The sequence below is a fragment of the Herpailurus yagouaroundi genome, unplaced genomic scaffold (genome assembly GCF_014898765.1).
Source record: "Herpailurus yagouaroundi ecotype Mexico unplaced genomic scaffold, PumYag 186, whole genome shotgun sequence".
NCBI classification, from domain to species: domain Eukaryota; kingdom Metazoa; phylum Chordata; class Mammalia; order Carnivora; family Felidae; genus Herpailurus; species Herpailurus yagouaroundi.
In genome coordinates this window covers 3,434,948-3,455,200 of record NW_024412417.1, presented here as the reverse complement: position 1 = coordinate 3,455,200, position 20,253 = coordinate 3,434,948, and the positions used below count along the sequence as shown (strand labels likewise).

The 20,253-nt window shown below is 40.7% G+C and overlaps 1 pseudogene; it reads left to right on the top strand.

Moving 5' to 3' along the window:
- The first annotated feature begins 16,958 nt into the window (after positions 1–16,958).
- On the top strand, positions 16,959–19,625 carry LOC121043251 (protein FAM133B-like; annotated as a pseudogene).
- Positions 19,626–20,253: the final 628 nt, after the last annotated feature.

Below are 20,253 nucleotides of genomic sequence, written 5' to 3'. Positions count from 1 at the left end.
CTAGAAATCTGACCTTTAACCAGTCAACATGGGAATTTCTGGTCAGCACTAGGAAATTCACTGCTAGACCCCTTTTCTTCCCCTAAGAAAGGCAACCGTGCTAAAATAATGGATTTTTTTGCTAATAATATCCTTTTTTCCCCCACTTTCTTTTTACTTTTGAAGACTTTACCTTTTATGTAGCCCTTTGGAGCTCCCCTCTACTTGCTACATGGGATGCTACCCGAGTCATGACTCATTTAATAAAGCCAATGCAATCTTTAAAATTTACTTAAAATATCTACAAAGATAGCTCATAAAAACAAAGCATTCTTAGAGGCCAGATATATATATACACACACACATACACACAGATACATACACATATACATACATACGACACATACACACACACACACACACACACACACACACACACTGTCCAATAGACAGACATGATCCCTTGTCCAATTTTCATTTAGACTTGAGCCCATTCTCAGAAGAACTCTTCAATAAAAAGAGAGGCTGCTGAGTCCCCATGAATAAAGACCTCTGCAGTACCACAGCCAAGTTGTAATTCTTTTTTTAAATTTTTTTTTCAACTTTTTTTTATTTATTTTTGGGACAGAGAGAGACAGAGCATGAATGGGGGAAGGGCAGAGAGAGAGGGAGACACAGAATCGGAAACAGGCTCCAGGCTCTGAGCCATCAGCCCAGAGCCCGACGCGGGGCTCGAACTCACGGACCGTGAGATCGTGACCTGGCTGAAGTCGGACGCTTAACCGACTGTGCCACCCAGGTGCCCCCCAAGTTGTAATTCTTTAGTCCTATCCCAAATTGACCCACAGATATTTGCTGGTAAATTATACACTGAGATGCTGCTGGATACAAAGTCTGAGCTGACACTCAACTTGGACACCTAAGTGCCATCATGAGCCCCTCCCCACATTACAGCAGCAGTGAATGGAAGTCAGGTGATAAGTAGAGAACTGTCCTGTGTATATTACACAGTTGGTTCACCAGGTCCACAGACCCATCCAGTGGTCATTTCCCCAATTCTCAAATGTAAAATAAGAATGACATATTTGGTAAGTGGTAGAATCTTCACATTAGTTTCTTGACCTGTGGAAAAAGAGCTCCTGGAGTAGGAAAGGTCAAGTAAAATCCCTTGAAGCTTCCCTTTTCAAGCCAAAATAACAAACCAAAGCCAATGTCACACCTTGGATGGAATGGCAGAGATAGTGGCGTTTTCAAAGACAAAGGCTATAGGAATCATATCTTCGTATAATCCGTCAGACTGGCCCCTGCAAGAACTGAATAGATTATAGTGGATAACAGTGTACAATACAAATTTAGCCAAACAGCCATCTGTGCCAAATGTTGTCATCAATAACAGAGATCAATATAGCTTCTGGTATGTGGCATGTGGCTATTGATCTAGAAAATGCATCCTTCTCCAGCTATCGACAGAAGGAATAAAACTGTTCAGATTCACATGTGGTATAAGTGGGATACATGTGGGTATGTATTCATGGTTTTGCTCCAGTGCTAGTTAACTGCTCTGATATCTGTTACAACATTGTTGAAGGGAGCCTGGATCATTCGGATATCCCATGAACATAATATCGGCCTGTTATATTGTTGACATCACTTTATTTAAACATAATGAGCAGGAAGTGGCAAATATTCTCCAGAGGGTGAGAGTGAAACTCTGAAATATATCAGAAGGCTGTTATTGGGAAAATTTTGAGGCGTTAATGACATGGGGGCATGTCAGTCATCTTCTTAGTGGTAAAGGCAAGTCATCTTACCTTGTCCCTCCTACAGCTAAGAAAGAAGCACAATCCTAACTTGGCTTCTTTGGGTTTGGGAAGCTTCAACTCATTCATCAAGTTATATGAAGGCTATCAGTTTTGAGTGGGATTCAGAGAAAGAAAGGATTTTGTGGCAGGTCTAGGCTACAGTACAAGCAGCCCTACCAACTGGGCCATATGGCTCAGCAGATTCCATGGTACCATAGCTATCTGTGTGGAGTTTCTAGCAAGGTTCAGTAGGAGAATTATAGAATAGACACCTAAGGTTCTGGGGAAAGGTTGTTATCTGCAGCAGATAAGTATATGAAGAATTGAAAAGCAATTTTTGGCATGTTTCATGGAGCCTAGTAAATACTGAGCTTCTGATGATGGAACATTAAATGACCATCCAGCCAGAATTATCTGTCACGAGCTGAATCCTGTCAGACTCACTATGTCATATGATCAATAGAAATCCATTATAAAGTGAAGGTGGAATATCTGAGATTGATTTTAGTCATTCCCAGAAGGCAAGAGTAATATACAAGAACAGATGATCCATACCCCATATGCTCAGCCCCCTTCTGGGGCTCCCTGAGATCAGATGATGGAGGAGGAAAAAGCCCAGGCTTGGTTCACAGTTTAGCTCAGTATGTTCTACAAGTTGAAAATGGACTGATGAGGCAGGGGTGACTCTGAAAGACAGTGGTGAGATAAGATCTTCCCAAGGGATAGAACTTTTGTGCAGAGAACCTCATACTTTGTTTGTGTAGAAAGAAAAATGGCCTGAATTAAGAATGTACATAGAATCATGGGCAGTAGTAAATGGCTTGGCTGATTGGTCAGAGTCCTGGAAGAAACAGGATGAGGAGATTGGGGACAAGGAGGTCTAGGAAAGAGGAACGTAATATAATCTGGGGGAAGGGGCACAAAGTGTGAATATCTTTGTATTCTACATTAACGTAACCCCCTGGAAAGCATCCAGTGCAGAAGAAGTACCAAGTGGACAGGATTATTTACTTATCAGCGTCTGTCCTTATCTACTTCTGTGCTTCTGCAATGGGCCCATCAATGGAATAGCCATAGTTGCAAACATGGAGGCTATGCATTGCTCAAAAAGTACACCAGATCTGATCTAGCTAATACCACTGCTGAATATCTGACCTCCCAATAAGAAAGAGAAATCCTGAGCATCCGATATGACATCATCTCTTAAGGAAATCAGACAGTTGGTAGCAAGTTGATTACATAAACCCTTTCTACCCTAAAAAGGACAGAAATTCATCCTGAGGTAGGAGTACAGGTTTACTTTTCCTTCCCACAGTGTATCAACCAGTATCATAACCAAAAGAATAGGATTTCTCTTTATGGGATCTTATATAACATTGACTTGGGACAAGAGAGTCACTTTACAACAAAGGAAGTGTAGCAGTGGACACATGATAATGGGCTCCACTGCTCCTACAACATGCCAGCTAACAAATTTACAGATACAAAAACAAAAACAAAAACAAAAACAAAAAACAAGCCTGTGATTGTATATTAGCATCTATTATATGGTATTGTATCCCCAGTAGATATAATACACCTTATTCTTAGAACTTAGTCTTAGAACCTAGAAATGACCGGTCACTATCATTCCCAATCACCCTCTTGGAAAATTTATGTTTCCCACCTCTGTAAGTTTAGGCTCTGTGGAACAGAGATCCTCATTCCCAGAAAGGTAATATTCCCACCGAAGAACACAGTTAAAGTCTCACTAAAGAAAAGTCTCTGGCTACCACCTGTTTATTTGGGATTATTGTTCCAACAGACCAGCAGACAAAGAAATGACTGAGGAGGTAGGACTGGTATTAATTATATGAGAGGCAGGGAGAAATATACTTGGCACACATGTCTTCGAGCATCTCTAGGTATGTAGTCCTAGGTCCGATTTTAATTCAAATGGGCAAATATAACAACTATGATCTGATTAGGGAAGGGTAATCAGAGGCTCAGAGCATTTGGAAATGTGGGTCTAGGTTAGCTACCAGGCAAGCCACCTAATATGTTTATTTTTTTATTTTCTTTAAATTAAAAGTTTTTAATTTTAGAGAGAGAGAGAGAAAGAGAAAGAGCTGGGGAGAGGGGCAGCGGAGAGAGGGGCAGAGGGAGAGAGAGAGAGAGAGAATCTTTTTTGTTTAAATTTTATTGAAATTCAAGTTAGTTAACATACAGTGTAGTCTCAGCTTCAGGAGTTGAACCCTCTTACATATGAACCCAGTGCCCTCCTTAATGCCCATCACCCATTTAATCCATCCCCTCACCCACCTCCCATCCAGCAACCCTCAGTCTGTTCTCTGTATTTAAGAGTTTCTTATGATTTGAAAGAAAGAATCTTAAACGGGCTCCACGCTCAGCATGGAGCCCAACACAAGGCTTGATCTCAGGACTGTGAGATCAGGACCTAAACCCCAATCAAGAGGCAGACACTCAACCAACTGAGCCATCCAGGTGCCCCCAGGCAAGCCACCTAGACCATCAAAAGTAGGAGCTGAAGATGAGAGAAATATTGAAGAGTAGTAAAGGAGGGTGTTAGATAATGAGTTTCAGTTTCTTCATCTGTACTAACGGCAGTAGGGTATTGTTTGTCTTAATAAGGCTCCTTTTGGAGGTTTACACAGAAATTATGAGTAAACAGAAGCCAGAAAGAGTTGTGAGTGTACCATGAAAACTTAATGCAAGAAATAAGTAGATCTGAGTGGTACAAGGAGACTGCCGAGGAAGTTGCTGGTGCTCTGCCCAGATCAACTTTCCCACACCAGTCCTGGGGGTGGATCCCCCAGGTCCTGGGGGTGTTGACTCCTGACAAACTTTTTTGCAAGGCTGATGAGTGCCACCTCACTTAGAGATATCCCAGTTATGGACCTGGTCCCCCTTTGAAGGTGGCTCATATCCAATGACTGACTTATTTGGCCATATACTAGCCTAGCTCCCTTGCCTCTGGGAGGAGAATTGCAACCCCAGTGGTAAGTAGATGAGGCAGAAACCAGACTTCTTAAACCATACTTCCAACTCTCGTGCTGTCCTGATCTTCTCATTCCCTGCCTGGCTCCTCCCGAGAACATTCCCTCCATAAATCACTTGCACCAGTGTCCCCTTTCAGAGTCTGTTTCTCAGGAACCTCATCCAAGACACAAACCTAGTTTGCAAAAAGTGTTACTAGACGAACATTCAGTGCTAGACTCACAGAAGACTGAATGCTGAACCTTAGATTTCTGGACTAGGAATGCTTCCTTCTTTCCAGACTGTAGCTGAGAGTTGTGAGTGGTGCTGGAGACTAGAACAGGCCTGGAAAGGAAGCAGTGAGCAGTCATTAGCTACGATGACTAAGACGTGCAAGCACTGGAGGCTGCATGACAAGTTCAAGGCAATCCGTGTTCTGTGGCCAAACCAGAAATCAACTCTACAGGGTAAGAAATGTGAACGGAAGGAAGAGGAAGTCTCTGCACTTTGGCAAACTGCCCTCGTAAGACCAATTCTGTATTTGGGGCAAAGACGTCAATAGGGATTTGTTGTCTTTTCTAAAGAGAACATCGCACACTCACAATCTCCACTGCATTCCGCCAATCAGACAATATCTTACCTCCTGAGGACATCAGTCCCCCAGTTAGAGATTTCTAGTAATGACACTACATAAATATTTGCTTAGTGAATGAGTGAATCCTAATATCCTCAATGTCAGCTTGTGTGCGTCTGAAGTGCCTAGAGCCTGCTTATCACTGTATATAATATTCATAAAGCATTTTCAGTCCCATGGCAGAGGCTCTTTGCAGACAGAGTACAGTTATCTCTCTCCAAAGGATATGGTGAAGATTAATTAGTTAATTTCATAAAATGCTTCAGGGATGAACATTGCTTTATAAGAACTAATTATGAATATCACACGGTGTGCATGCCATATATCTTTGCCTCTGAAGTTGAATGAAACTTGGGTTTTTTTTTTTTTTTTATTGCTATAAGAAAGTTATTGGAGTTGATATACCATTTCTTTCTTATACGAAGGCTATTTTGTAAGGTTATTTTGTGGTTCAAAATGTAGGTTTTGTGTATCATACCACAGAGATAGCTGCGTCCGGTTGTGCAGCCAAGGAATTGACACTAACTACTTCTTGTCTTGGTTCGTTCAAAACAACAGAGCCCATTATAATCTAAAATACATAAAATGTAGCAGAGCTCATATTCCTCCTCTACTGTATCCCGCTAGGAGGTTTGAGGAACACCAGTAAAACTCTCTGTGCTACAGTTAATCTGTCAAATTGGGCTATCCCATGGAATGAAATGATACAATTCAGGTATAGTCTTAATTAGTATGCAGGAATTGCCGTTATAAATACTAAGTTGAACAATCATGACTATTAAGTGTGTAAACCAAAATATTTGATTTATGTCTCTCATTGTCCCTTCAAATAAATTTATTCAGTAGAAGCATTTTCTTAAACCATGCCACTGCATTAAAACTCTTGGCAAGCCTCATAATTTTTCTGCTTATTGTTGGGTTATGTCAGAAGACAGTCTCAACTTGACAATTAGAATGGCTGTTGTTGGAATAATAAATCTGAAGGTAAATCCTTTTTCCCAACACAGTGAGGGCTGGAATGCCTACTTTTGGCACAGGGACTCTGGACTTCCAGCCATGCTACTGGAACATTTAGGCTTTGGACTTGGTCTTCTAGGCTTGGAAAAGCATGGCTCTTCTTTAATAGGAACCTGGCTCTTAACGCATGGAATGTAGCCCTGCAGGCATGGAATGAGCCCTCCCCGCCCTTTCCCCCCAGGCCTGAAACTTGGTCCCATGCTTTGATTGTGTCCCTCCAGTGTGGAAGTGGAAAGTTGCATGCAATCATGGAATATGCCCTCCAAACATGAATTCGGCACTTCCAGGCCTGAATTCCATCCTACCATGTATGAGATCTGGTCTTCCAGATGTGACCCTACAGCCATGTAACCTGCCTTTGTACTTGGAACTATATAGTATGTCCAGGGAGGCTGGCACACCAGGCATGAGGCCCGACTTCTAGGCACATAACCCAGCCTTCCTGGCATGAACCATGGTCATCTGGTTGTGAAACCTGGCCCTAAACATAGGATTTCACCCTACAAATAAGGAACTCTGTGTAGAACATGAGTCTAGAGGAATGGAATCTGACAAACCAACTCTGGAATCTGATGTTTTGGATATTGACTTAAAACTTTTATGTTGCCTTTCCAGGCATAAACTCTGATTTTCCACATGAGACACAGCCTTACAGGTATGTAGTTGGAATTCCAGTGAAAACTAACACTCTGACCATGAACTCTGGCCCTCCAGGTATAGAATGTAGCCTTTCGGGCAGGGAACTTAAACGTCTAATTATGGAATTGGACTTTCCAGTTACAGAAAACTAGTACAAAATGTGAATCTTGATTCTCTAGGCATAGAATTTGGTCTTCTATGTATGGAATTTGGACTTCTACATGTGGCTCCTGGGCATAGGCATAGATGTTGACTGTACTAGGAACCTGGTGACCTGTCATGGAACTTTGCACTACACGTATGTGACCTCAGTTTGCAACAAGGAACTCAGTACTACAAGCATGAAAGCTGACACTCCATTTATGGGATCTCAAACTCAGAGTATGAAACCTCTGTCATTTCATATATAGAAGTACAATCTCCAGTCATGGTACCAGTCTCTACAAACATGCAACTTGGCATTCCATATGTGGAATCTGAATCTCCATGGACTTACTGTGATGAATGTGATAGAGTTGGAATCTGGTATATAAGTCATAGAATTTGTCCTTGTAAGACATGATCTCGTGTCGCCCAGGTATGGAATTTCATTCTCAGTGAATGCATGCTCAACATCCAAACATGAAAACTGACCCAGAAAGCATAGAATCCAGTCTGCCATATATAGACCTTTGAATTTCATGCATAAAAACTAGGCTCTATAGGCTTGGAACTTAGCACTTCATGTGTGGAATATCGATCTCAAAGCATGGAACTTGGCTCAAGTGTGGAACATGACACTACAGATATATAACCTTGTATTTCAGTCATCCACATGGGCTTGTCAAAACTTGCAAACTGATCTAGTCATGGATACTGGAACCCCACGTTAGTAATCTTAATGTCAATGTAGCAGTCAAAGCCTTAAAAGCATGGAGAATGGCATCACATGTGTGGATTCTCAATCTCCAAACATGAACAACCTCAGGGTGTGGATCTGGGTGCCCAATCTGTATTTCTGTCATAGATTTTGGCTCTCTATATATGGAATTTGGTTTTCCTGTCAAGGAACTTGAAACTCCATGTGTGGAATCTCAACATCCAGGAGGTAGAATATGGCCCTACGAGTACAGAAACTAGCATTTCATGCTTGATTTCCAAGCATGGAACCTGGACCTATAATCATGGACATTGGCACTGGAGGTATGGATTATAAGAATGAAACATGGCCAGACATGTTTGAAGCCTCATATTCCAGACATGGAAATTGGCATTTCAGCCATAGGCATTGGCCCTCCAAAACAAGGAAACTGATCTCTGAGGCACTGATCTGCCACACTATGCGTTATGGACTGAATTGCACCCTCACAAGTTCATGTCTAGAAGTCCTACCCCTCAGTGTGACTTATTTGAAGATAGCACCGTTAGGGAGGTAATTAAGGTGAAATGAAGTCATAAGGCTGAGGCCCTAATCCAATAGGACTGATGTTCTTATACAAAGATAAAGAGGCATCAGAGATCACTCTCTTGGTGTGTGCACAGAGGGAAGGAAGATCATGTGGGGATATAGCAAGAAGGTTACTATCTGCAAGCCAGGAAGAGAGGCCTCACCAGAAAGCACATTTTCTAGCACCTTTATCTTGGACTTTTAACCTCTAGAACTGTGAGATAATACCTTTCTATTGTTTAAGACATCCAGTTGATAGTATTTTGTTACGGCAGTCCAAGCAAACTAATATACCATAAGGAGTTTCAATCTCCACACTGTAAGCATAGGACGTGATATATATTATTTGTGTAATTTGAATCCCTGAGCATAAAACCTGGCATTACAAACAAAGGACCTCACACTTCCTGTGAGAAATCTTTATTTCTAAGCATGGAACCCAGCACTCCAATGTATAATCACACACGCACTGATGGAACATGTATCTATAAGCACATCCAGTGTTGTATGTGTAGAATCCCAATCCCCATGTATGAGACACAGCACCGCCTTACATGCACTGAACCTGGCTCTCAAGACATGAACCTGGCCCTCAAGGCATTTAAGTCACAGAGGTTAACACTGCAATACATGAAACTATGCATAATATTTTTCAGTACATATTTAATACTGCAATTTCTAAACATTTTAATTGACCGTACAAGCTTAGCATCTCCCATCATATGTGGAGCCTCGATCTCCACACATGGCATCTGGCCCAAGAACAATTTAACTTGTCATTCCATGTGTGAAATCTCAATATTCAACCTAGCCTTAAAATCATGCCAACTAGTACTCCGTTTCTGGAATCTCGATCATTAAACATGGCGCCAGACTCTATATACATGATACTGACACTCTATGCATAGAATCTCAATCTCCAAGCAAAAACTGGGTTCCATATCCGTGGCACTTGGCATTTCATGCCTGAAATCTCTAACTCTATGCATGGCACTTCGCTCAACTAGAATGGAGACTAGCATTTCATATGCGGAACCTAGATCTACAAGAAATTCATCTGGTCTTAATAACATGGAATCAAGCACTCCATATATATAATTTCAAACTGCAAGCACAGAACAGTCTTATATGGGTGAAACTTGGCATTACAGACATTGGACATGGATGCGAGTTATGGCTGTTGGCTTTCCAAGGCAAGGAACCTTTAACCTCAGGCATGGAACATTAAATACACACATATATTCTCAATATCCAAACATGGACTTGGCCCTAAAAGCATGGAAAATAGCATTTTGTGCATAGAATTTCAATCACCAAACACAGAACCAGGCCTTACAGCATGGAACCTGGAACCTCACATGTGGATTATCAATCTCTACACATGGAGTCTAGCCCCCAAAACAATGAGACCTGATGCTCCATCTGTGAAACTTCAATCTTGACATTGGACCTGTCCCTGAAAGCTTTCAACTTGTCATTCAATGTATGGAATCTTAATCTCCAAACATTTAACTTGGCTTCATATATTTGAAATCTGTAATCCAAACAAGGAACATGGGCTTTCACTGTTCAAATTTATATTTCCAAGACATGCAAACTTGTCTTCCAGCATGGAACTTGTTACTATTCAAATAGATTTTAAAGATTTGTATCTTTATGTGAAATATGGACCTAATGCTTGTCACCTTTCTCCCTATGTGTAGAATATAACATTCATGTATGGAACATGGACCAACAATGATGGAATGTGGCGCTCCACGTGTGGATTTCAACCTCCAAATGTAGAATTTGGCCACAGAAGTATGGGTTCCAGCATTTACATTTGCTTGTCACACATTGACCTACACTCCTTAAATCATAGAACCTGGTCTTCCAGGCATGAAATCTGGAACTCCATGTATGTAATATTAATCTCCACGTATGGAACCTGACACACCACGTATGGAATCTTCATGCTGTCTGTTTTGGATATAACCCTTCAAACAGGGTACCTGGATTTCAGTTTGTGAAATCTCAAGTTACAAACATAGAACATGACTTGATATGTTTGCAACTCAGAACTCCAGTCATGGAACCTGGTGTTTCAATCACAGACCTTGACTCTACAAAAGATGGAACATTGAGTCCAGACATAATACCTGACATACCATGTATGGATCTCAATCTCCAAGCATGGAATATGACACTCCATTGGGGAATTTCAATCTCTGTATGTGGAACCTGGTTCTAAAAGCATGCAATCTGGAGTACCACATTTGAAATATCCATCTTAAAGCATGAATCTGAACCTATGAGCATGGTAACACACCATGTGTGTTATCTTAATCTCCATGCATGGAATTCGGAACTATTAGCAGAGAACCTGGTTCTGTATGTGTGGAATCTCAGTCTCCATAAATAGAAACTGGATTAACAGTCACGGACACTGTCACTTCTTGTTAGGAGACAAAAAATGCATCGTGGATCATGGAGTTCCATGTTAGAATTTCAATCTACTAATATGGAATTTGACCTGACATGTAAGGAGTCTTACACTCCAGACATGGAACCTCATATTTTAATCGTAGACTTCAGCTTGCCAAGTCATGGAGCCTAATTTCTTAAGCTACCTATCACATCATGTATGGAATTTTGATGTCTAGAACCCAACCCTGTGAGTATGGAAACTGACACTCAATGTACGGAATTTCAATATCTGAATAGAGAAATTAGCCTTACAAGCAAAGAACATGACATCCCATGGGTGGAAAATCTGTCATCAAGTGTAGAACCTGATCCTACAAGCATGGAATATGACAGTGCATATGTGGGAACTCAATCTCTAAGAATGCACCTCAGCCTTACAAGCATCAAGTCTGATATTCCATGTGTGAAATCCCAATCCTCAAGCACGGAACACTGTCTTAATGTGAGAAACCTGGCATTCCAGATACAGAGATTGACTTTTCAAGATATGGAACCTGATTTTCTAGGCAGCAAACTTGATACTTCACCTTTGAAATCTCAGTGTTAAGCATCAAACCTGACCTTACTGGAATGGAAATTGATACTCCATCTGTGGAATCTCATTCTTGAAGCACAAAACATAGTTTTACAAATGTGGAATGTGGTAATCCAGCCTTCATACCTGACATTTGAGTCATAGAAGTTGATACTATAAGGACCTAGGTCTCCCAGGCTTGCAACCTAGTACTTCATGTGTGAAAGCTAAGCTTCTGGTCATTGATTTAGTTCTAGGTGTGAATCATGCCTTTCCACACATAAAATTTGGTTCTCCATATAAGACTCATTCTTACTGTCTTGGCATCTAAGCTTCCTTGAGGAACTTAGCCCTTGGAGGATAAACTTTGGCCCTCTAAGTGTTGAATGTAGTTATTCAAACATTGATCCTTACACTCCAAGTAGATAATCTAACTTTATAGGCATCAGAAGTCTATCCAAATGTGAATCCTGCTTTTCCAGCCATAGAATCACTTCTTCTCAGTGTGGAATCTGGGCTTCTATTGGTGGATCAGTGCCTTCTAGCCATGGAATTAGGCCTTCTAGGCAAAGCATGGCCTCCTATCTGTTTGAGATCTCTTTTTTTTTAGGCTTGGAACATAACATCTTGGGAGTGAAACCTGAACCTAAAGAAATAGTATCTAATCCATCAAGAGTGGAATTTACTCAACTGGACCTGAAATACTGAATCTAGACTTCTTAGCATGACACAAGTTCTTTCAGTCTTGATAATTAACTCTAGACATGGAATTTGATTATCTATGTTTCAAAGCAGCCATCAATGGGTAAAACCTGGATTTCTGAGTATGGAGAGATAGCTCCTCAGGCACTGAACCTAGTCCTCCCTTTACAGAACTGCCTCCAGGCACAGAACATGAAATTCCATGTGTGGAATCCTAACCTCCAAATATGGAGCCCTACAGGCATAGAACTTGGCACTTCCAGAATTTCAAATTCCATGCACATTTCATGACGCTTGACCCTTGGCAAACTGTATGTGGAAGCTCAATCTCCAAGCATATAACCTGATCTTACAAATGTGGAACCTGGCACTCCCCATGATACTGGGCACTTCAGTCTCAAAATACTCTACAAGATATGAATCCTGGCATTTACAAGCAAGGAATCTGGCACTCTATGTCCAAATCTCTTTCTATCTATCTATGTCTATGTCTTTCTTCAAACATGGAATGTGGTCTTACCAGTGTGGAAAGTGGCAACCCAGACATAGTACTTGGATTTTAGTTATATGCTATATTATGTAAATAAGCCAAAATGGCCTCTCTGCATTTGTCCCTAAATTGCTTATTCTTCACTACAGGCTAAGAACTGTCAACTCAGAATCCCACAGACATCATACACAACTTTATATATATAAAATATATATTACATTATATATATTATATGTATATATTATTGTATATTATATATTACATTATATATATTATAATATATATAATTATATATATATATAAAACATTATATATATTACATACAAAAATAACCCAAACAAGCAGAATTTTAGCCATTTAGAACCTGTCTTCTTTACAGACCTTATGAAACTACACTCAGATCTGCTGGTCATTGATAAGATAGAGCCTTATGTTTATAAGATCCCAAGCTACCACTGCCCTTTGGAGCTCTGTGACCCAGAGATTCCCTGCCATGCTGTCGAGCAATATCCTCTAGACTTAAAAGCTCCCACTTTTATCTCCCTCTCTCCTAGGAATTCCTTTACCTTCATCCCTTTCTGAATGGTCACACACTCACCATAAGTCTCTGAATGGACTCATGCTATGAGGGACATTCTCCTCTCAAACAACTCTGTCCAAGCACTGTACGATAAGCTTGTTGTGTGTTACTTCTCATAATCATATCTATTTCCTTGATCGGCCCCAAATCCTTTAAAAACATTTTTTTAATATTTACTTATTGTTGAGATACAGAGATAGACAGAGCATGAACAGGAGAGGGGCAGAGAGAGAGGGAGACACAGAATCCGAAGCAGGCTACAGGCTCCAAGCTGTCAGCACAGAGCCCGACGTGGGGCTTGAACCCACGCACTGTGCGATAGTGACCGGAGCTGAAGTTGGACACTTAACCAACTGAGCTACCCAAGTTCCCCAGTCCCAAATCCTTTAAGTGAAACCCATGTTCAAGTAAAACATGGATCCTGGTCTCCCAGGCCTGGAACCTGGTACGGTGTGTTTGTCCTAATTCCCAAGCAAGGGAACTGGCCCTATAACCATAGGATCTGTCACTCCATACCTGGGATATCATTCACCAAGAATAGAATCTGGTTTCTTTGACATGAAAATAAGAACTCCATATATAGAATATCTCCAAAAACGGAATATCAATCTGCAAACATGGAACCTAGCTATACATGCAGGGAACCAGCACTCTGTATATGAAATTTGTATTTTTAGAATTGATTCGGGTCTTCAGGATATGAATCGTGCCTTTCCAGGCATAAACTCTGATCCTCCATAGGAGAACTGACCCTAAACACATAGAACTTGGACCCCAGGCATAAAAACATAGCCCTCTAAGGCATGCACATCACCCCTATCCCCCAGGTGTTTAATGTGTTAGTCATAGTTGTTTCTGAATTATGGGGTTTAAGTGGTTTTAATTTTGATTTGTGTGTGTGTGTGTGCGTGTGTGTGTGTTTGAGTTACATGTTTTTCTGGAGTCATTATGTAATTTAAAAGGAAGTATAAATTTTCACAGGATAAAAAATGCTTTCTTTTATCAGAAAAAAAATAATTACATAACATATATACTAGTTTATAATGCAATCCTTTAAGAAAGTCCACAAGCTGTTGTGTGTAATTTTCCATTGCTATAGCTCTTATGCCATCTTCTGGTCTAAATATAATTCAACTATTTGGAAACGACTAGCATCAGTGGTTAGTACCTTAATGTTATTTCAGAAATTTTACTCGTCCTGCAAATACCTATTTGCACATCAAGTGTAAAACTTTAAGTCAGCAACTTAAAATTTTATGACCACATAAAGAAAGTTTAATAGAGTGGGAAAAGTACATTGGGAAATCTTGTCAAAATCTAACTTCAGAGATAGGTTGAAATACATGCATTCTTGGATAGACCTTCATAAACCTAAAACACAATATAAATGTATTTCCAAATACTGATTTAGGTACACTATAGAAAAAGCATAGGATTTAGAGTAAAAAAAAAAAAATGGGTTTGAATACCGTCTTTGCCAGTAATTTATGATATAACCTTTATAAACTCACTTAACTTCTCATTTACCTTATTTCACCCCTATTAAATGAAGATAACACTATCTGCCTTTCTCTACTACCTCTAGCCCTTCTTCCTGCTTATTCTTGAACTTCTAAATTACTACAAATTACTATGTATTGCTCTCTGCACACTAAAGGCATCAGACATCTTAATTCAGAAAAAAAGATAAACCAGTACATTTCCATGATAGACAAAAAAAGCTATTCAGAGTTCTTTGACATTCTATGACATTCTAGTTTATACTCTAGAATTTTGAAAAATATGCTGAGCATGTGCAAAGATACAAGGGTTGAGAGGTAGTGAAATAACACCATCATAGCCAGACATATGACGGATTTTCACAGATCCAGAAAGAATAAAGCTCTGAGCGCCAAAATTGATTGAAAGAGGTGAGTGAAGACTTAAGGAAATATAATACTGAAGGTTAGGGTCACTAATCACGATCAAAGATCATTCATCTACTGATGATGACTTTCAGAGTCAAATCTTTAAGTGCAAAAGCTGAAAGCTCCCAGTAGTTCTATGCCTGGTCCAAAACCAGAAGCCTAAAATATATCTGTTCAGTAAATTCTCACTTCCTGCTCTAACTGGATCCCCACTTTCTGTTATGGACTATGGTGTCATTTACCCTCTTGCTCCCTGTATCCCCTGTTTCCTCAGGTGGGATCATAGATATCACTGCACATTTATTTTGGAATGTGTGATAACTGATTAACATCTATCCATTAGTCCAAATCCACCATCACCACAGGTCAGGATCAGGAGAATAGGGACCCGTGTTTTGGTTCACCATTAAAATTCCAGAACGTAAGGATGTTGAACATAGAATATGCATAGCATATGATTTTGAATCAATGATTAGATAAATGCAAACAAGAAAAAGGGTAAGAAGACAAAACACAGGAAAGAGGTAAGCGTTTCTGCATTTGGTTCATATTCTGTCTTCCTGGTGGCCACAAGGCTGTAAATATCTCATTCCATTCTGCTTTTACGGCTAAATAAGGGAATTTTTCTTTTCTTTTTTTTTTTTTTTTTTACTTTTTAAAAGTAAAGCTGTATTTTTTCTAGGGGAAATTTAAAAGTATAAGAATTACCAAAAAAATGTAATAATTACCATCCTTTAGAATGGTTCTCCATAATATCTTCACATATTTAACCCCAGTATGTTCTGTGATTGTGACTTAAAACGATAAGTATTATTTTAAAAGTTAAAAAAATAAGTCTTATATGAGTGCAGTATTCTGTTCTTTCCTAAATATCTTAGAAAAACATAGTTATTAAAGTAACATATGCTCATTAGCTGAATTCAAGTTTTGTTTTGCCTCTCTATGTTAAGGGATATATAAAATTTTTCTTTAAAAATTTTCCTGTTGCTATCAATGCAATCTCATTCCTTTCATTCGGAGGAATAAAGAGCATCTGTGTCTTTATTTTAAAAAAATCATGTCACCAAAGTGCGGAGATTTAAAAGAAGATAATAGAATAAGGGACACTGAATAGAGAAAGGATTTAGTCCTGATTGCTTTAGACATGAAGATAAGAGAGGCAGCTCTTTGGGGCTCCTGGGTGGCTTCATCGGTTAAGTGTCTGACTTCGGCTCCGGTCACGATCTCACTGGTCCATGAGTTCAAGCCCCGCGTCAGGCTCTGTGCTGAGAGAGAGCCTGCTTTGGATTCTGTGTCTCCTCTCTCTACCCCTCCCCTGCCTGTGAGTTCTCTCTGTCTCTCTCTCAGATATAAACATTAAAAAAAGAAAAAGAAAAAAAAAAAAAAAGAGAGGCCGCTATTTGAGGTATTTTATTACCTTCCTTTAGGTCAGCTTGTCCTAAACCCCCAATTCCCACAAACTCCTCTCCATACCTATCTTCTTTGTTTGTTATTATTAAAAAATATTTTTAATGTTTATTTATTTATTTATTTTGAGAGAGACAGAGAGAGCGAGCGAGCAAGCACAGGAGTGGTAGGGCAGAGGGAGACAGAATCCAAAGCAGGCTCCAGGCTCTGAGCTGTCAGCACAAAGCCCAACACAGGGCTCCAACCCCTGAAACGTGAGATCATGACCTGAGCTGAGGTAGGATGTTTAACCAACTGAGCCACCCAGGCGCAGCCTCAATACCTGTCTTCTAACCAATCGCCACACCCATGCTGATTTATTTCTCCCCTCTGACGTTGCCCGTGGCACCAGAGCAACCAAAAGCAGTCCCTGGTCGGCGATGAAGGCCCAGCACAGCAGTTCCTTCATGAGGAAGCCGCAAAGACATGCATCTGAATGGCAGTTTAGGACTGAACACGCTAGACGGAACAGCGCCCTCCACTGTAATCGAGTGTACTGCCCTGTACATAATTAGGCCCACCGAGATCCACATTGCTTTTGACTGGACCCCACCCCAGATTCTGCAGGACTGGCCCAGGCTACTGGGTCCCCGGACTGAGCCTTTCTCTCTCTCTCAGAGCAATGAAAATTCCAGAGCAGGATCTGCAACCAGCAGTGGCAGACCCCAGCCTGAGGGCTTGCCCTGAGGTAATAAGGTCCTTTTGCATTTGGGAAACAAACACGGAAAAGGACGCTGTCATCACTGCTTTAAGGGTGATGTCAACAACTCGCATTATCCAGAAGTGGGGTAAAATCATAAACCACACAGTAAAATTGTGATTAGAATTTTCATCCCCCCCCCCCCCGGCCCCCCGGCCCCCCAACCCACAGCACAGAACTCATAGGCGGGTTAAGCAGGCTCAGGCATGCCTGGAGACTCTGGACGCTTTCCCACCCACTCTCTACCCTCTCCCACAGAAGCTAGATTGTGCCCTACGGTTCAGCGAGTTGCTGGCTGAGCTTCTGTTCTAACCCGAGGGACCTCCCGGAAACCTCTTTATCTCTATGAGACCTGCTATGGCCCACAGGCCCCACTGTCATGCCCCACTGATTAAATCAGTTTGCCTGACTATTGGAAAATAGCACTGGGCAGAGGTGGATCTCTCCTTTCCTCCCCTCTCCCAGAGGGGCCGTGCAATTGCTTTTCTTGCCCGTTATGCTTGAATTCTGCCTCCCAGCTCCCAACGTTCTCAAGTAGAGGCTTGGCCAAAGGGCCAGTCCTCAGAGGCCAGTCTGTCCTAGTCTGGCCCTGCCGCCTTCAGCTTCTTCTCCATGGATCCTGCATGTGGAGCTTTTTCTACCACTTAACAGAACTTAAAGTGACTTACTGAATAGTCTCCTTCCAAAAACAGCAGTCACATTATAATGAAAGGATCTCCAAAGGACAGGATGATACATCCACCAGTAAAAATGTAACCTAAAGAGGAAACGACAGAAAAAAAAATTAGAAGCAAGAAAGCAGAGACACAGTGACAAGTGCTTCGGCAGTCCAGAGAAAGTTGAAACGTCACCTTGTGTTGGGAGAAGCCAGTATTCAAACAGAATCAAGCATATAACTGCAGAAAAGCTTGAGAAATTAAGCCACTGGTAACTCTGAAAAGTAGGGTGATGCAGATCCAGCTGAGACTGAAGAAATACTTGAAGTGTGATTAAGAACTCCCTGGGTTCCCAGATCTCCCTCCCCTCCCCTCCCCTGTGCCACAGGGTGACTGCAGGGTAATGACATCACCTTCCTCCAACTTAGGACAAGCTGGGAGCTTTATTCTTTGTGAAGAGATTGAACCAGATAGATTCTGGACTCATGGACACAAGAAGACATAGATGTGGGTGCTGCTATATTATATACTAGAAGAATAAGTGAAAGGCTCTGTTCTGAATTATAAAACTCCTCTCTCCTTTTCCTTATTTGAGTCCTAGAATGCTACACTTTAAGCTTATATCTTCTAAACAGGAGAATGGAGGATTTTTCCTTCGGGCCAAAATCCTACAGATGATGAAGTTCTGCCCACTGAAATAACGTAGCCAGGTTACCTTTCAGAGAAGCCTACTAGACAATAAGCACCCATGCAACTATTCCAATCACGTATAAATATGATCAGTAGTCAAGGGTCAGCAGATATTAGAGGAAAGCCACAAGCATGAAATGCCAAAGCAAACATGAAAAAAAAAAAAAAAAGGAAAAAGAAAAAATTAGGAAAGAGACCAAAAACATCTAAAACAAAACAAAACAACCCATAAAGATCTCTGGTCTGATCTCTCTTGGTGTCTGACCGTGCCCTCAGTCCTGCACCTGGGGAAATGGGACAATCAGGTGGCCTATATTCACCCAATGGCAATGCCCAGATCCAGGGGTCTGAACCAGTCTTCAGGGTCAACGATTCAAGATGGCCTGAATTCACCAAGGCCTCCCTGGGAAGAAGGGAAAGAACAACCAGAAAAGAAAAAGAAAGGCTCCAAGGCATTGGCTGAATGTGAAGAAAAAAATGAATGAGAACTGGAAGAAAGAAATAGAAAAACACAGAGAGAAATTGTCAGGGGGACAAAGGGCTCATCCAAAAAAAAAAAAAAAAAAGACAAAGAAAAAAGAAAAGAAAAAATCTGGTAGGTATTCATCTTCTTCTTCATTAAGCTCTGACTCTCCTAGCAGATCTTCAGATTCTGAAGATGAGGATAAAAAATAAGGGAAAAAGAGAACCATTCACATAAATCTTCTGAGAAGTCCATGTCAGCAACTGAAGCAGACAGTAAGGATAGTTTAAAAAATAAGTCTAAGGACGCAGCTGAGAAAGAAAAGGACATGAGAGGACACATGGAAAAAAGAAAGATGTATCCTGAAGATAAACCTTTATCATCAGAGTCCTTATCAGAGTGAGATTAGCTTGAGGAGGGTACAAGCAAAAAAGAAGAAAAGGAGTGAAGGAGAAAAAGTAACAAGAAACAAAAAAGAAGCATTAGAAACCATAAGAAGAGGAAAAAGAAAGCTACTAGTTCAAGTCTTGACTCATAGGAAGATTAAGAAAAATCAAGATTCCCTTGTAAAGAAACTGCGATGTCTAAGGAAATTTCAACTGTGAACATTATGACATCATTACTAAAGTGCACGAATTTTCTTGTTTTTGGAATGATTCCTGGACTATTCAGTAGCCATTCAGATGCTACTGTGTGAAAGGGCCATATTGTTGCCTGCTGCCTGAATATCTTTTTTTTTTTCTTTTCCTCTCTTCTAATGCTTCACTATTCTGGCAGATGATACACAGCAAGTGTGTTAGTGGTTAAGCTATTTGGGAATAAAGTTGATACTGTTGACTAGAGGTATCTAGTGATAAATCCACAGAAATAGAATCTGGATACATCATTATGATGTAATTAGAAATGACCAGATGACTCCAGTTAACATTTTTGAAACAGGGAATAGATTGGTATTTCAAAATCCTTACTCTGTAGATGAGTATATTTTAGTTTCCCCCCTCCTTATATACTTTTATTTACCTGGGGAAGGATGTTTTAGGGTGGAGGGGGCTGCTTTGCTTTCTCGAAAGTTAGCTAGCAGAACGGCATGCCTTGAAGCATGGGGGGGGGGGGGCGGGTGGTCAGAGCCCGGTGCGGCAGTCTTGCCCTTTGACATTCTGGGCTCT